The sequence below is a fragment of the Manacus vitellinus genome, unplaced genomic scaffold (genome assembly GCF_001715985.3).
Source record: "Manacus vitellinus isolate BGI_N305 unplaced genomic scaffold, ASM171598v3 scaffold_53_pilon, whole genome shotgun sequence".
NCBI lineage: Eukaryota > Metazoa > Chordata > Aves > Passeriformes > Pipridae > Manacus > Manacus vitellinus.
The window spans coordinates 2,377,646-2,394,507 of record NW_021940637.1 but is presented as its reverse complement, the minus strand read 5'-3'; the positions used below and the strand labels follow the sequence as shown (position 1 = coordinate 2,394,507).

General features: G+C 41.2%; 1 protein-coding gene across 2 annotated transcripts in view; it reads left to right on the top strand.

The window, feature by feature from the left end:
• The window catches only part of TLN2 (talin 2), a 152,756-nt gene that overhangs the window by 28,315 nt on the left and 107,579 nt on the right, over positions 1-16,862 (top strand). The window contains exon 2 of one of the 2 annotated variants that reach the window (XM_018081477.2): positions 11,841-11,923. The exons of the other annotated variant lie outside the window; for it this stretch is intronic. The gene's annotated coding sequence lies outside the window, so the exon portion shown is untranslated. The remainder of the gene's footprint in view (positions 1-11,840; positions 11,924-16,862) is intronic. 2 annotated transcript variants of the gene reach the window in all.

Sequence of the window (16,862 nt, the reverse complement as noted above, 5' to 3'; positions counted from 1 at the left end):
AAGCTGTTGTGGAGCAGTTGCTGCTGGAAATGGAAGTTAAGGGGAAAAAAACCCCTTTGCAACTTTTAGAGGAAAACTTCAGGGAAATTGGGCTTTGAGTAGAGAGCACAGAAGTCTCTGGGAGAATGATAAGATGTGGGCAATATTGATAGCTGTTTTTGCCATTACCATCATCATCATCATCATCTCAACTGTGTCTTCATGAGTTACTGGAAGAAACTCAGATCAGCTGAAGGTGCCTGTGAATCTTCAGTCTCTCCACTTCAAACCTGCTGCGTTTTCAGTGCATTTACTGCTGTTTAAAGCAAAACTATTTTCATTACTGAAATGTTAACTAACTTTACTTGTTCCTTTAAGACACTCCTGCCATTAATTACTAACAAGCACAGCTCACCACTTGCACAGTGCCTCTTGACCCTGAAGAAAGCTCCTGTGTTTTTGTGAGGGTATATTTGGCTCTCTTGTAGTGAAAACTCCCCAAATTGCCAAGGTCCTGTTTTGTTTGGTTTTTTTTTTTTTACACTGGCCTTCTTTGCAACTCCCTCCATCTCTGAAACTCCTAAGAATATCTCTTTTATTGTCTCAGAATTGTAATTTTTGGGCAGATGAGCATGGCTGGGTGTCCCTTTCTTCCCTGGAGCCTGATTTGTGTGAGGGTTTTGTGCAGCAAGTGACCTCTCAGTTCAACTGAGCCACAGCTGTCAGGGTTGGAAGGTTCCTCAGATATATTTCCCTGCAGATATAGTTATTATTGTTATGCATTTTATGTTGTCTTGATTTTTTTGCAAATTGCATTTGTTTTACAAGTCCACTTGGTAAGAGTTGTACAACAACCTTAAACACACTTCTCTGTGCAGAGGAATTTCCTCTCAGCTCTTTTGTTTAATGTGCCAGTTACTTATCAGATGACTTCTTTTGTTTTCCCATTTGCTCAATGTCCTCCCTGCTGCCTGGGTCACAAACAGGTTAGGATTGTAAAGATTATACACATTATACACATTATATACATTACACCAGTATGTCTGCTGAAAGTCACTGAAGAAAGAAATGAAACCTTCACTTCTGGTTTCTCATACTCTCTCTTTTTTTTTTTTTTACTGCTTTCCCTGTGACTAGAATTTCAGTATCATTTAATTGAAGTAATTCAGTCACTTCAGGCGTGTGTGTCCTTTGGACAGAAGGCATAAAAGCTCAGGCAGAGACTGTCCATCACGAGGCTTTTTTACTTCCCCAACTATGGTTGCTGTGAAAAAAAAAATCTTTTCTGCCACCTGGATTTCTTGAGCCTTCATTTCTGGGTCCATGTCCTCAGGGGCTTTTGCAATGAGAGAATACTCTCCATCTGCACAGATTATTGTGCACTGGCAAAGACAGGAGGAGGTAGAACACAGTGCCAGAAGAGATGAGCCTTTCTCAATTGCACTGGGGAAATTCTGGGCAGTTTTGGAGGTTTCTTCAGGTTTAAGATACTGTATCCTTGGGGTTTTTTCCCTGGGAGAGACACCTCCCCCTCCAGCAATTCAGAAATATTTCAGAAGAATTGGATATTCTGGAAGTGATTATTTTACATGGCTAAAACTTTGTTCCTCAGCCCATTGTCTGTGTTTCTGGAAGCTACACTAATGCCATGCTGCATTTAATCTTCTATTTAATCCTAGAGTTGTAATTCTAAACACAAGACCTGATTGTCATCTTCACACCCTCGGACTGATGTGTCCCCTGTTGCTTTCTCACCAGGAAAAGCTTCCCCTCCCAAATATTTGCCAGTTGCAAGTTCAGGGCACCCTGCCAAGTGGTGAATATGTGAACCAGAAGTGATGTTCTTCCCACAGGCTGCTCCCCATGCCAGTCCAGAAAGAGGGTTTGGCATGGATGTTCTTGGCCAGAATTGCTTCCAAAAGCTTGCTGTCCATCTGTCCCTCCAGCTGAGTGCTGTCCAAGGAGCCAGCAACACACAGTTGTGGGAGCCTTGAGTGTTAATCATTCATGAGAGCAGCTGGGGTGAAAGTCAATCCAGAAAACAGCTCTGAGTTGGGCTGCTCTGAGTTTGCAGCCGAGTCAGGAGCGTTGCTGCTCCAGTGTAGTGTGACACAAGTGGAATCTGTCACTTAAAAACATAACCAGGAGCACTTGGAAGTGGTTATGATAAAAATCCATGTAGTACCTAAACCACAGATTTAGAAACATGGCAGTGAAGATGTGAGTTGAATGCAGGCAGTGTCACTTGGCCTGTTGACCTGCTGAATGCTCCCTCCCCAAATACAGCTGTGTTCTGTCACCCTGCTCACTTCCCCTGGTCACCCAGAATGGCTCGGGCACGACACTGTGCTGATCATTTCCTTCGTGTTGGTTCACACATTCCTGTGATCTGGGACCCAAACCAGCCTTCCCAAGCGGGTGTTTTGGTTGTTGCATTCCACAATCAGTTGTATTCTTGGTAGACTCTTGTATTTTAATTTCGAGTTCTGTGCCTTCTGAGAGCCAAAGCTGTCAGGGCAAAAGTCTCAGACCTCTGTGTCTCTGATCCCTGGGTGCAGGCTGGGCTGGTGCAGTGCAGACCTTCAGATCTGAGTGTTCCACAGCAGCTTCCCTGCTCATGAACCTGAGCAGACCTGGGTGAGCTGCTGCTCCTCTCCTGTGACATAATTCACATATCCAGGACGGTGAGGTCACTTGTCACCTCCGTGCTAACTTGAGCCAATAAAACCAGAAGTGCAGAGTTGACATAGGTCATGATTATCAAATTGTGCTTTTAGTGCAAATTCTGAATGTGGTGCTTTGGATTTTTGGCAGAGAGTGGGGTAAAAAGGTTATGGAGTGTTACATGCAGTAACTCAGGGTCCCAAATACGTTGCACGTGTTTCAAGAAGCCTGCTCTAAGATTTGGGCTGTGTTCATCTGCCTTGATAAATGTATTTTTCTGCCTAAAAGTTGAATTTGGGCTCTGTATTCTTGAAGAATTAATACACAGGAAACACGTTTATTCTGAAGTGAGACTTTGGGATGAAAACCAGAGAGGTTTTAGCAGAGCTGTTAAGACAACTCAGCTCAGAAATTACAACAGTAATTTCTCCTTTCAAAATCTGGAAGCAATAAACACTTGAGATGTGCTTTCTGAATGCAGTGGAATCAATCCCTTGGGCAGACATTGTAAGAAAAAAATTCTGGAATTAACTTTAGGTATCAACTCTGTGAGACTGTGAAAATACTGAAATGTGATCTGCAGGCTGGAGCTAAGAATGCAGTGTTTTACCTCTTCCTTTTAAAGGCTTCATTCCCTGCACACTGGTGTCACAGTGACCTGTTTCAAAAAGACCAGATAGGAAAATTGCTTGATTTACTTTTTTGGCTTCAACTCCGGGACAGTGAATGGAAAATCAGTGAAAATATATCTTTCTTGAGTCTCAGTTATTGAAAGTATTAGAAGTCAGTCCATTTTTTCCCTACAAGCAGTTTGACTTGTTGCTGACATGCTGACAGTGTGGAGGGGCTGTGTTTGGGGAGTGTGTTTCGGTGTTGTTGTTTTTTTTTGTTTGGTTTTTTTGGGGGAGGTTGTTTGGTTTTGGTTTTTTTTTGTTTGTTTGTTTTTTTTTTTAAGCCATGAAACCCTCCAGCTGTAGAGTGGTAACAACTTTAACTGCATTTCTCCATCTGCAGCAGCACCGTGGCAGCTCTGCAGTCACCTTCAACACCTGAAACCAGCTCTGAGTGGCTGGGATTGTTTCAAGCTTTTTGCAGTATTTAAGTAGCTCAGTTGACAGCACTTTCTATCAAAGTGCCTGGGGGGGGACACCTGATTTAAGTTTCTTCACAGCAAGGTTCTGGTAGTCAGGGCTGGTGTGTAGAGGAGACTCACAGGAGTGAACTTCAAGGTGAACCCTGGCGAGGCAGGAGATTGGAAACCAAAATACCTCCAGTGTGGAGGGTGAATGGAAAGGGCATTGTTTGGGGTTAAACCATCTGTGTACGCACTTGGAGGTCTGAGATGGTTCAAGACCATTTCAGTGCAGAAGTGTGATGGAGTTTTGCCTTCTCCTCAGCCTATCGAATAAATATATAATATTTATATAAAAAAACTTGGTCTAAGATCACCACATATCTAGAAGTAGTGAAAGCATCTTGAAAAGGGTTATTTTGTGTTCTCCACCATAACTCAGGCCCTGTCTCAGCCCAGGAACATGTTCTGGGAAAGCTTGGTCTGTCAAGAGAAGGCATCTCTCATCTCTCTTGCATTTACTGGGAGGGGGGAACGAGAAGGACATTGAACTTCTCGTATTTCTGATTTCCATTCAGAGAACTAACAGCATGTATATCTTAGGTCTGTGTTTTTCAGCACTGCCTCTCCTTCTTCCCCCTTTTAAATAGCCATTCCAGGCAGTGTTCTCCCCCAGGACACAATAAGTGCTGTTCAACCTGTCTGTGAACACTGCAAAGCATAATTTCTGTTCTTTGGGGGACTTGAAGGGAAGCAATTAAAATGACAGGAAGTGCTTGGGACTGAAAGATTTATGTCTGTGGGAAGATCTTATGAAATTCAAAGCGTATTTTAATGAGAAAGAATTGATTTGGCAGCTGCATAGTTAAAGATGTGCTGTTTCTTTCCAAAACGTTAAATTAACGTCCTCCAAGACAGATCAGGCAGAAGGAGAACTGCTTTGTGCAGATCTGGTAGAGTGTATAGCAGTGATGTGTACACTCTGAAGATACACTAAATTCTCAGTCACTGAGGAACTCTAAGAAGTAGCAGTGATTAAAGCTGCCTTTTAAATTCCCCCTCCCACGGTTGCATCGAAAGACTTTTACCTCCTACAAGAAAACAAGCACAGGAGGCAGACACTCAGCTCCTTAATCCATTTAATGTGTCTTCACTCACTTGCAGAAATGGCTGTCATTTGGAGAGGGAAGTGTATCGAAAGTAATTCAAAAATCATGGTTTGTAAAGGTTGAAATGCTGTGTCTGAGGCTCGAGACCAAGTCTCTGTGCTGGGAACGTGACCTTCGAGCTTACAAGACAATCACCAAGTAGTGCCTTGGCCTTGCCTGCCCCAGGAATGATTCACTGGATGTTCTCCACGTTTTCTGAAGTTATTCTGAAGTTGTCTTTTCCTTACTGCTGGTGGGATTTTTGGGGTGTGTTTGGATGTAAGAGATTTCCTCCCGTTGGGATCTTGCAGCCACGCTGAGGGTGCTGCCCCGAGGGGATGGAGTGTGGGGACACCTGAACTCATCAGAAGCTCTGCAAGGAGGCCGTGTGTGTTGGCATGTCTGAAGTGACAGTAACACCCCTGCACACCTGTGTGTGTGTGGAGTTGGCCCAGAACCACTTCCCTCCACGTCTCAGTGTAGCTGCATTTTCTTTGGTGAGCAGCTTTGGTTCCGAGGAGGGCTGGGGCTGTTTGTTTGGAGATTCCCTGGAATGCACAAGGCCTGCTTCATCCAGGGTTTGTTGGCATGATAACAGAAAGGACTTTAAGTTTGTTTGGGGGAATTCTGGTTTGAGTTCTAAATACTTTCTCACTCCACACATCAGAAATTTATATGCTAACATGAACTTTGGATATTTAGTATATTTGTGATTCAGTGTGTTTCTCACTGGCAGGGGAGTTAAAGTGTTGCCTAAGTTAAGTGTTTAATAACTTAAGTGTTTAATAATTTTTCTTATCAGAAGATAAGGAGGTTTTACAAACCAGTGCTCTTTAAAAAGAATCTCTTCGGTCTAGTGAAGCAGTGAGGATAATATAAAAGTGGAAACCCCAGGTTTTATGTCTGTTGAAGCTGGGTTTCCAACACTGTGTATCTGGAGTCTCTGAACCATTACTATACCAACCCTTTGGATGCAAATAGGAGCAGCCCAGCTTTCGAGGAATGTGTGTGGAAAGTTGGCAAACTTCCCGTGAGTCATGCCAGGGAAGTAAATTGTGTGCTTTGTCTGCTGCAGTGTGAAGGGGCTGGAGGTCTGTTGGGAACAGATTTAGCTGGCAAACTTCATTTTAACTATAAACAGCTTGAGTGTTACCCCATTAGAGTGGCAGGTGTCCTGTCCTGGTAACACACTCTGAAGAAATTGGACCAACAGCAAAGCCTTGTGCTGTTTTGTTGTGGTTTTTTTTTTTTCCTTTTCTTTTATTCTCTCTCTTTCACCTGTCCATTAAAAGATTTCTTTTATTATTTTATTGCCTGTTCAGCTCATGCAGCAACCCTGGACAGGAAATCTCAGCTCCCAACACCCACACTGCTGATGACTTTATCAGCAGGTATTTAGCCAGGATTGGATGAGGAATTGCATGTCAGCATTGGAAGTATAAGTATTTACATTGCAGACAGCCTCATAATTTGATTGGAACCTTGTGGGATCTCTTTCAAGTGGCATACTCAAATTAGAATTGGCATTGCAATAAGTTTTTTGTTTCAGGTAGCTCAACTGTTAGTACTTGTAATCAGGTGCCCTTGTTACCCTTCCTGCAAGGATTTTAATGTAAGACCTGCATCTGGTTATAGTTTTATTTTATATGAGGTTAAAATCTACCAAGTAGATAGTCAAGCTATTTAAAATGTTCTTGTTAGTGTATTTTATTACATGGAAATGGTAGCCATTGTAATAGACAGTCATTTTAATTGCTAAGACTTCGGGTTTTTTCTAAAGTGCCTTGTGCTGTAAATTCCTTTTTGGTCTAACTATAAGCCTAGCCTATTTGGTTTGGGGTTTTTTTGGTGAAAATGAAGGTTGGATATACTTTCCTGAAGAGTGAAGCTTGACTGGGGACTGGGAGCAGGGCCAGTGTTCTGTCATGGATTGATATGCCTTTTTGGAGGAGTAGTTTGAAGGGAAAGGTGAATCCACTCTAGAAGATGCTTATTGAGGAGAAATGTTCGAGGCCTCAGTGATTCATGACTTAAAAACAAAGTGCAAGTTCTCATATTACTGTTTTTATGGTAGTTGCTTATGACAGCTGAATTCACACTTTCTCGTAAATATGATGCAAAATTTACTGGTTTTATTTATATTGCCCTAGGAGGGCAGAGGCTCAATAGTTACCACTGAACCAGGGAATCTTTGCAATAGATTGCTGAATAAGTGATGCTGTAATGTGTGTCAGTGTAAATGGATGAGAAATCTGATTAATTTTGGCTGGAGTGCAAGGTCATATTTATATATTCTGAGTGTACAGGATCACAACATCCTCAGAAAATAGACCCTGTGCTGGGGAATTTGTGATGCTGTGGAGTTGTGTTCATGGCTCAGCAGAGAACTGCAACTGTCCTAAGGTTGTTCCCATGAAAAACAGTTTATTGTCTTGTTTACATTGGTTAAACTGCTTGCAGATTGTCTGCTTGGAAATAAGGGATAATGTTAATGTGGATTCCAAATTCTGAAAGGTCAGAAGTGTGAATGGTGCCCCAGTGAGGAAAGTACCATGTCCTTATTTTTAGGGACCTGTTGTTTCACATCTTTACCTGCCATTTTTCAGTTACTGTGTGTTGTATTCCATGATGGTATCTGATGTATTTAGCTCTGTTTTTAAAGGACTTACTCTCTGCTCAAATCCAGAGCCAGAGATTTTTGTAATACATGAAGCCCCAAACTTACTTTCTCTCATCAGAGGAAAGGCTTTGCAATTTGGTACCAAGAACACAAACTGTTCTGGGCAAACATGTTTTAAAGAACTTACCAAGGGTGGCTGAATGTGAATATTTGCTGGAGCTTTTTCTGTAGTAGTATCAGTAATAGCAATAATAGTAATAAAATTGAAGCAAGTTACTATTTAACCGTCTTTGCCCTTGAAAGGGCACCTTGAAATTGTACACCTTGAAAGGAGTGCAATTTACATTAAACAACATTCTGTCTTTCTACTAGACAACAAAATTGGAACCTTTTGTTTTAAACTTCCTAAGAGGAAGCTGGGGTTCAGAGTAAAGTTTGAGTAATAACTGCTCCTTTATGGAAAACTATTGACTGCTCTTGGAGAGCCCTGAGCAGGAGGCAAGGAGTATTTGCCTGACAAAAAGTTCATGTTCAGGGAGACAGATGAATATTATTCACAGAAAGTTGGCTCAGCAGCACAATGTAAGAGATGAGATTTACATAATTGTGAAATCTCAGCAGAGTGTAGTTGACTTTAAATGATCACAATGGGCACTTTATTCCTGCTCTACACAAACACGAAGCCTGGAGAAGAACTCAGTGCCAGACTTTGCTCTCATGTTGCAGAATTTACTTGTTGTGCCTTTTCAGATCTCCCCCAAACCCTAATCCCAGATGTGCAGGTGGTTGTGAGGATGGGCAAACAGAAGCTGCAAAGCAGTAGTTCAGATCTGATGAGAGTGAGCAGGAGTGGATCCCTGGGGGCTGGAAGCTGAGTCTTGGCAGCTCAGTGCAGGGATGAGCTCCCACCATCTGTGAGGTACAGAGGAGGTCTGGCCTGAACACCACTTTGATAAACCTCCCACTTTTGTTCCAACTGTGAGGGAAGAATTGCATTTGAGAGCATAGTTTCACCTGAGGGATAGTCAAATTTGGCTAAACGCTGCATAACTCGTGCCAGGAGGTGAATTCTGCTCATTTATGAAGTAGCCTTGAGGAAAGTAATAGAGACAGATAAGGAGGAAGCAGGATTTGACAGAAGTCACACGGCACAGGACATCTAAATTAGTACCTGAAATGGCCATTCAATACCTTTATTATGTGCAGGGAACATAAAGTTTTGAAGCATGGAACTACATCACAGAACTACATTTCCTAATGTCTTGGGTGGGGGAGGAACAATCCACCTGTTCATAGCTTTAAAATATCAAGCAATTGGCAGATTCATTTAGCAGGGGTGATACAGCACTGTGGTGATGAATGCCAACAGGATTAAAACCTAGGAATCCATACTCTGTAATGCACTATGTATTTGGATTCGGCTCTGGTTTTGACAGCAATGCTTGGGAAACAGCAACAAAAACAACTCACACAATCCAAAAAGCATAAACAAACAAACAAAACCACCCCACAAAACACAGCATGGGCAAAACACATGATAAACCCAAGGGAAATATGTGGAGAGGAACATCTTCCACATTCAGGAAACGTATGATGAGAGGATGCTGGAATTTATCCTTTTGGTCTCAGTGAGCCTGTAATCCAAATGCTACTGAATTAAACTATGTTATCACCAAGAATGCAGAATACCTAGGAAATCTTTCTAAAGGGCAAATTTACCTCTAATTCATAGTGTAGGAATCTGCAGTGGAATTGCTTTTCTTTATTCAGTTTATTTGGTTTTCTCATTCTATAAATAACATCCCTAACGTTTGAACCCAAAGCATTTCATAGAAATGGAGCTGCAGCTTAGGAGAAAAGAGAAGGGGAGGAGTCAGGAGCTTATGCTAAGAAATACCCCAAATATTCCAAAAGCCCTGTGGAACTGTGTGTGAGCTGCCAGAACCAGGTGCTTTCTGCACTCCCTGCTCCCCCTGCCATGGGTTTAGGAGTGGCAGGAAACAATCCCAGGGCTCAGGGCAGCCCATTTGCTGACTGGGATTTTTGGGCAGTCTGCTTCCAGCTCTGCCCACATTCCAGGAAGTGAGGACAATAGAATAAACAAACAGTGATTAATAGTTTTTTTTAGGCTCTCTTTATCTCCCTATTGATAAGTTAAAAAAAAAAAAATGACTGCTTCAGCAGTAATTAATCTACTTGAAAAATGAATGTTGTTTCCACAGTGCCATTTGTTCAAGCTGGTCTTAAGATATATCATAGTACAACAACTTTTGTTTTCCTCAGACTCCCCAAGATATATTCCTTTTTCTGCGGTTAGATATTCTGATAACTTAAAATCTACTATTTAAAAATAAAATTTTCATTTTGAAACACGGTATTCTACTCATTGAGTTACTCTGGTAGGATGTACAAATGAATTGTTTTGTTTCTTCCCTTGGTGTAAAATGTTAAGAGAGCAGTTCCTTCACCTCCTTCCTTCCCAGTGTGATTGACACTTAAATGGGTAGATAGACCCTCCTGATAAACTACTGAAAAATAAATTTCTAGTTCCCCATGATTGGTTTACAGCTTGGAAACAAAAACTGGGAGTTCTTTTTTGTGTTTGTTTGGTTTTTTTTTAAGCAACAGTTCTGTTCTTAGAACTGCTTTTGAAAAGAGAAATTTCAAAGCAGTTTTCAGGCTGTTTAAATCACCACGGTGATAAATTTTACAGCATGTATTGAGTTGGAAGGTTTATTTGGGTGCCTTTGTGAGGTGTGAGTAGAAAGGAGCTGTACTGGGATGGTCACTTCACTCTCTGCTGCCTCAGCTGGCTTTGCTGTCTCGTGGATGTGCTGGGTTCTTCAGGCATTCAGGTTGGGATACAAGCCCGTGTGACCATTAATTGCTGATGGTTTGAGCAGAGGAGGAGATGCTTCCAGGCACTGCTTGGTGCTCACAGAACTTGGGGACTTGAAAGGGCTTCTGGTGCCTTTGTCAACAAAGGACCGAAAATGTACCAGTGACTGAAACACTTCACAACTGCATTTGAAACAGATTTTAGAAATGTAGGATATATGCAAGTGTGGAAAAGTAGACTGCATTTACTCTGACCTGCAGTAAATGTATTAACCTGCACTTTGTGGTTGTGTTGGCATAGAGCTGATGTTACTAAAAAGTCCACTGAAAGGGAAAAAAATCCCTTATCCAACCAACCAAGACAAGAAAAACATCCTATGATGAATTTGTTCTATCAGAAATGTTTTTGCCAGCTTTGGTTGGTGATTATTTGCAAGGATTCTTTTGTTGCTGCAGGTTTTGCTCAGCTGAAAGGCATTCCCTGCTGGGTAGCTGTATACATGTGCAGCTTTATTCTTTCTGAGTTGGTCTTTCTAAATTGATCCATAAAGTAGTTTCAAATTTGGAGAGCTGTTGTGGATCATCTGAATTTTTAGGTTGTGGTAAGAGAGTGCTCTGAGAGATCTAAAAGTGGGGAACCTTCCATTACTGCAGTCTGGAACATAAGCCTTGGTGAGCAGCAAGATCTAGGCCAGACATAAGGCTGGGCCTGGAAAAGTGTTTCGAGGTACTTAGAGAGAAGGTGGTGTTTGATTCATAGCACTGTGGGGTCTGGATTGCTAAATTACAGTTTATGTTGGTGTGCAGACTGCTTTGCCCATCCTCCTGGTTATTAAACCAGTATACTGTATTAGCTTTTGTTTCGAGTGAGAACTAACAAATGATTCTAAAAATCCTGAGTGGAGGGGGGGAAATGACATCAAAGTCTTGCAAAACAAAGCCTGAAAACATCCAAAGAAGCAAACTCATCTCCTCAAAACAGCCAGAGCCTTGAAACAGAGTTTGTCATATTTTAAACACAAACCAGGACTCCAGTTCTGTTTTTACTTTTTCTGCAGTCACACTTTCAGAAGGGGGCTCACTGTGAGGGGGAATTAATTGGACAGAGGGGCTCGTGCTGTGGTGCTTTGGACTGTTATTCCACACAGTAAACCATGGAAAAGCAGAGTTAATGCAAAATAGATGCTTTGAGAGGTCAGTGTGATTGTTTAATTCGTGTTAACACCCAGCCTTGTGCTGTTTTCATCACTGACCAGGCAAAGTACTTACCTGTAAAAACTCAGCGTTCATTTATTATGAACTTTTTTCTGTGTGTAATTTGGAAGCCTGGATTGAATTTTGTTTTCTTGAACACAAAGCTGTTCATTTTGGCAGTGCACATTCTGACTCACAAAGAGAAAAGGAGACTTATAACTTCCTGACTTGCTTCCTTTCCAGTGTGTTGACAGCGAAGGTACTTCAAAACAGAAATGAGTGGACTGGGAATAAGAAAGTAACTTGTTTGTATCTTGTGTTACAGACCTGGTTACTGGAAGCCTCCCACGTGGTCAAATAGTACTTTCAGACAACCTTATTTTCTATTAAATGAAGTTTAATTTTGAGGTAAGGTCCTGTTTATTTTTCTTTGTTATGCCTATGAAGACATAAAACCCACTACAGTAATTTAAAAACTTTTATCTACTGCTTGTATATATATATATATATATTAGTGTAAAACTTTCTTTAGAGAACGTGTGGCTGTGGTTATGAGGTGAGAAATCAAACTGAAAAATAAGTGTGATTCATGAATATTGAGGTGCCAAGTAAATATGGCAATTAACAGGCTGGAGATTAACGTGACCATCACAGACAGGGATTGTTTTTAAACAGTTTCCAGGGAGACTGGGGAATATGATCATGTAATAAATGAGTTCTCTAAGCCTTAGGAAAAAGGGCTGTGCCTTTCACTGGTATGAGAACAAATAGCTGAGAAGATGACTTAACTGTTTCATCTTAGCACATGTAAGAGGTGGCAAAAAGAACAAGGGAAAATCATTACCAGGATAATTTCACAGCTACATTACCATTTCCATAGTGTACTGCTCTCAGAATGTCACGAAGCAGTAAAACTGGCTCTGGGCAAAGTGTTGATAAATCTGTCTCCATATTCTTAATCTGTTGGAGTTGCTTTGACCTTGTACACAATTACTGTTCTAAATGTGTCTCTGGCTTTGACTGCTCATCTGGAAATGGTGCTTGAAATACTAAAAGGTCGCTAATGGAATTTTGTCCCGCTATTCTCCGTGTTTGAAAAATGTCTTTAGTGAACTTCCAAAGCAGCCTATAATTAAAGCAGCATGTCAGTTTGTATCAGATATGTCTCAGGACAAGGTTAAGTGAAGGTGTTTTAGGTACAGATTGAAACAGGCCCTGCTAAGAGCAATAACAGAATGTCTGAATTCCGCCTGAACCGTTTGAAGTCTGCCAAGCTGACTTAGAGCTTTTGGGCAAGATGTGCCCTTTCTGAGCACGGTGGATGTAGGAGGAGGGTTGACCTTAGATTAGCACACAGTTGGCAGTGTGCTAGGCTAAGGATACTCTGATTGCCTTGTAATGTTTGCACACACTGTTACACCCTGACACAGGTTCAGCGGGGTTTCGGGGGCTCTGTGGAAGGAGTAGCTGCTGTTTTGGGGCTCCATCCTGTTCTCTTCAGAGATTTAGGTTTTCCTCAGGCTTAAAGCTGTTCAGAAATCTTTTAAGGATTACACAAACTTCTGATTTCCATCCTTCCATATCCTGTAGCTGTGAGCTTTTTCCCTTGGGGGCATGGAGTGCTCCTAAAGCTGGAGCAGAAGGAATGCTGTGGTGCTTACTTGGAACATCCACTCTGATGTACCTGAGCTTTCCCTGGTGTCTCATGACTTTGTTGTCCTGTTCTGTGGCTGTGACAGAGATGTTGATTTGATGGGTACAAGGTGTTCTTGCTCAGCCTTTCTGTTTTCACTAGTGTTGGTGATTCTGGTGGTAACCCAGCCCTCTGCACTCCTTTGCTGTAGGTCTTGTTCCTTCCCTCAGCTACTCTTTTTTTACCTGTTTACTCTTCAGTATGTTTTACTCCAAGTTCTTTTGACTAACCCTGTTCGTTTCTTCTGTTGAAAAAAGTGTTCTTATTTAATAAAAAATAATTTAGTTACCAAAAGCACAGAGCCTGATGTCTCTACCAGGAACCTGATGTCCAAAAAAACTTGTTTACAGCCAGCACTCACCCTTTGAGATGGCATGGAATGTTTATGTATTGAGACCCTGTTGTTCCTTCCCTTCCTCCTCTGCTCAGTTGCTGGCCTCAGGAAATGAGCTCATTCAGCCTTGGTGCAATACCACCTGCCAGAGAACTGGTATTTTAGGTGTTGTAAACTGGTTGGTAACTGGGGATGGAGGTTGGAAGAGCAGGAAAAGCTTTCTCTGGGAGCTGCTGAAATGCTTTGGGGGGAGATTGTTGATCTGCTGTTCTTTGATGATCCTATTGAAAATCTGGAATTCTGAAAATTGAAAATTCTTCTTTTGAAAATCTGAGTTTGGGTTGATGATCTGCTGTTTTTCCATTTGGGGTGTTTTGTGGATGCATCACTTGAGTTGTAGGCTGTGTGAAACTGCTGCATCTGCTTCTCCAGCATTTGCTGGGCTATGATGGCACTTCTATGTGACCACCTTTCTAATGTGTATGTTGGATTTCTAAGATGTATGTTGAATTAGTAGTGCTGTCTTGCAATTTTTTAAATTATTTTTAGTATTTTTCTGTAAGCCCTTATACCTCCATGACATGAAAATTGATAAAGGATGAATGATTTATACAGAAATTGTGTTAATCTCCTGTTGATATAAAATTGTGATTGCTTGTGAGCAAAAATTGTCTGGATAATACTGCAGTACATGGGATAGAGAGTAGAGTGTTTAAGAGATAGAAACATAATTAATTATAATTTAGATTCAGAGGGTGCTTGGCTTTGTTTTTAATTCTCCAATAGGTATCATTAAGCAAAAAGTGTGTAAAGTAGTGAACTACATGATGCTGATGGGGGGAAAAAACCCAAACCTGTTGAGATGTTTGAGTTGATATTGGTTGTTCCTCTATTTCTTTTGTGTACTTCTTTTTTTTCAACCTGATTTAGTCTGATTGCTGTGGGGGAATAAGAGGGTAATAGTTGAAGTTTTGGGGAACACTTCACCTTCAGAGGTATGTGAGTGATCTGCAGCAGAGGGCACAGAGTCCTGGCTTCTGCCCTCTGGCACTTTTGTTTCAAGAATCCTGTGGGCATTTCCAATGAATGTAACTCTGTGAAGCAGATGTTGAAGAAATGCCATCAGGGAATTGTTGGTGGACTTGATTCACTGTTTGATTCTGGACAACTTTCCTCTTCATGGAACTTCCAACAAGCAATATTGAGAGCTGCAGAGAGGAATCACATATAGCAGTTTATGTGGTTCACTTGATGCCTTTTCAAGATTGTCTTTGGCCAGTTGTTTCCAGTGAATTGTCATGTACATTTTTTTTGCTAAAAGGTCCATGCTGTGACTCCTGTTTGAGGCCTCTTCAATAACATTTTGTGCAGGAAAAAAAGTTGGGTTGGGCTGAGTCAGTATAGGATCACTGTTCTTGTCCAGTTGGTTTTGCAGGGAAAAATTCCTGTTCCATTTCAACACTGGTAAGGCTCTGCAGAAGTGACACCAAAAATGTATCTTCAGGCCTGAAAAGTTTCTGTGGGAAGCCCTTGGTGAGTTTTTTCCATATTAACTCCAGGCCCATAACCATATGTTCTATGGTTCCTATGAGGAACCCAACAGGGAATCATTCTGCTTGCAACAAATCCTGTTAAAAGCCCTACTGCCAGCCTGGTTGGTGGGTTGAAGTTGACTCTTGCAGTTTTAACCTTTGGGCTTTTTTTGTTTAACCCTAGTCTGGGCTTAGTGTCAGCTGGGTGAATGTGCTCGTGTTTCCTTTGTTCTGTGCTTCATTCTGCTTCCAAGGAAGATGTCCCTGGTGGCAGCAGAGTTCTGTTTACACGAGTTTAAATCTGTTAGTTGTTGGAAAAGCTATAATAATACTTGTTCTTAGTCACAATAAGAGGTGCCTAAGTATTAAAGCAAAAACTGACTCTATAAAATGTCACCTGTACAGGTCAGAGAATCAAACATCTAAAGTATTAGAAACATCAGCAATCCTTTTAGAGTTGATTGTACCATGTGGCTTCCTGATATGCCTTCTAATACTGTCTGATTCTTAATTATGATCTTCTTTAATCCTGTATTTTCATGTATTTGCTTCTTGGATGACCACATCAAAATAAACCCTAAGATTTTGCACATACTTATCTATTCTTAAGTTTTTATTGACTTTTCACAGAATACCTTCTTCTGTTTGACCAATATTTTATTATTACAACTGTAATATATATCTGAGTTGTGCAAAAAGCAGAGATTTAGAGAAGACAAGAACCATCAGTATCTGATACTGGTTTATATTTATACAGACATGGTGTATTATGGAAGTCAGCTTTAGGTTGGATGCTGAGCATTTGGGATTGAGGTGATTTGTGCTGATGTGACAAATTCTAGACTTAAAATCTGGTGGGAAAGACAAATAGTAATCAGTATCTCCTTATGTACCTTTTTATTTGATTATTTGTTTGTTTAAATCACCATCTTGGGGCAGAAGGCACTTTGGAAATTTGTATGACAGTGGTTTTTGCTATCATTTGCAGTCCTAACAAGCTCAGTAGCTCCTGAAGGTTTAAATAAAAATGGGAGCTCCAGTACTTGGATTTGCCTTGAACCATTTTAAAGTGCACTTCATGTTTCTGTATGTGGCTGTTTTAACACAGAATGAATTTTTGTGCATTCTGTGCACTTGAACAGAGGAAAATTGGGTTACCTTGCCTGAAGAGTAGCTGGAACTTTTTCTGGGACCCACTTTGCCATGCTTTGCTTGATATGAATGACAGTCAGTCTCTAAGCTGTCAACCTGAATTTTCACTACATGACTGAGCTCTTTGCCAAGGCTCCTGCTTTTCAAATGGGCCTGCAAGAAACACCTTTTCCAAGTCAGAAATTCCTTTGCCTTCATCCTCAGTTTGTGAGGATTTTAGATGAGCAGATGAGGCTCATGGTGGAGGTGATAGTTTGGGTGCCAGTGTGACAACCAGTTGTGTGAATTCCTCCTGCCACTTCTTCTGGGCTTACTTAAGTAGGTGAATGCTGACTTGTTGCACTCCTGTTACATTCATTCAAAGAACATTCTGTAAATGCTCTTTTTTTTTTCTGCCTCATTTCCCGTGTTAGTGATCTGTTTTAAATAACTGCATTAACTGGTTGTTGGGACAAGTGGATCAAACCCACTGAAAACAATTTCAGTGCCTGTTAAGTCCACCATTTCAGGTGGAATCAATGAGAGCAGAGAACTATTCCACACAAACCCCATCACAGGACTGGCAAAAATTGGTTTTACTTGAGCCTCACTGATTTTCTTCTTCGGTGTAGCAAAGCTGTTTCTGAAGACTTGTCT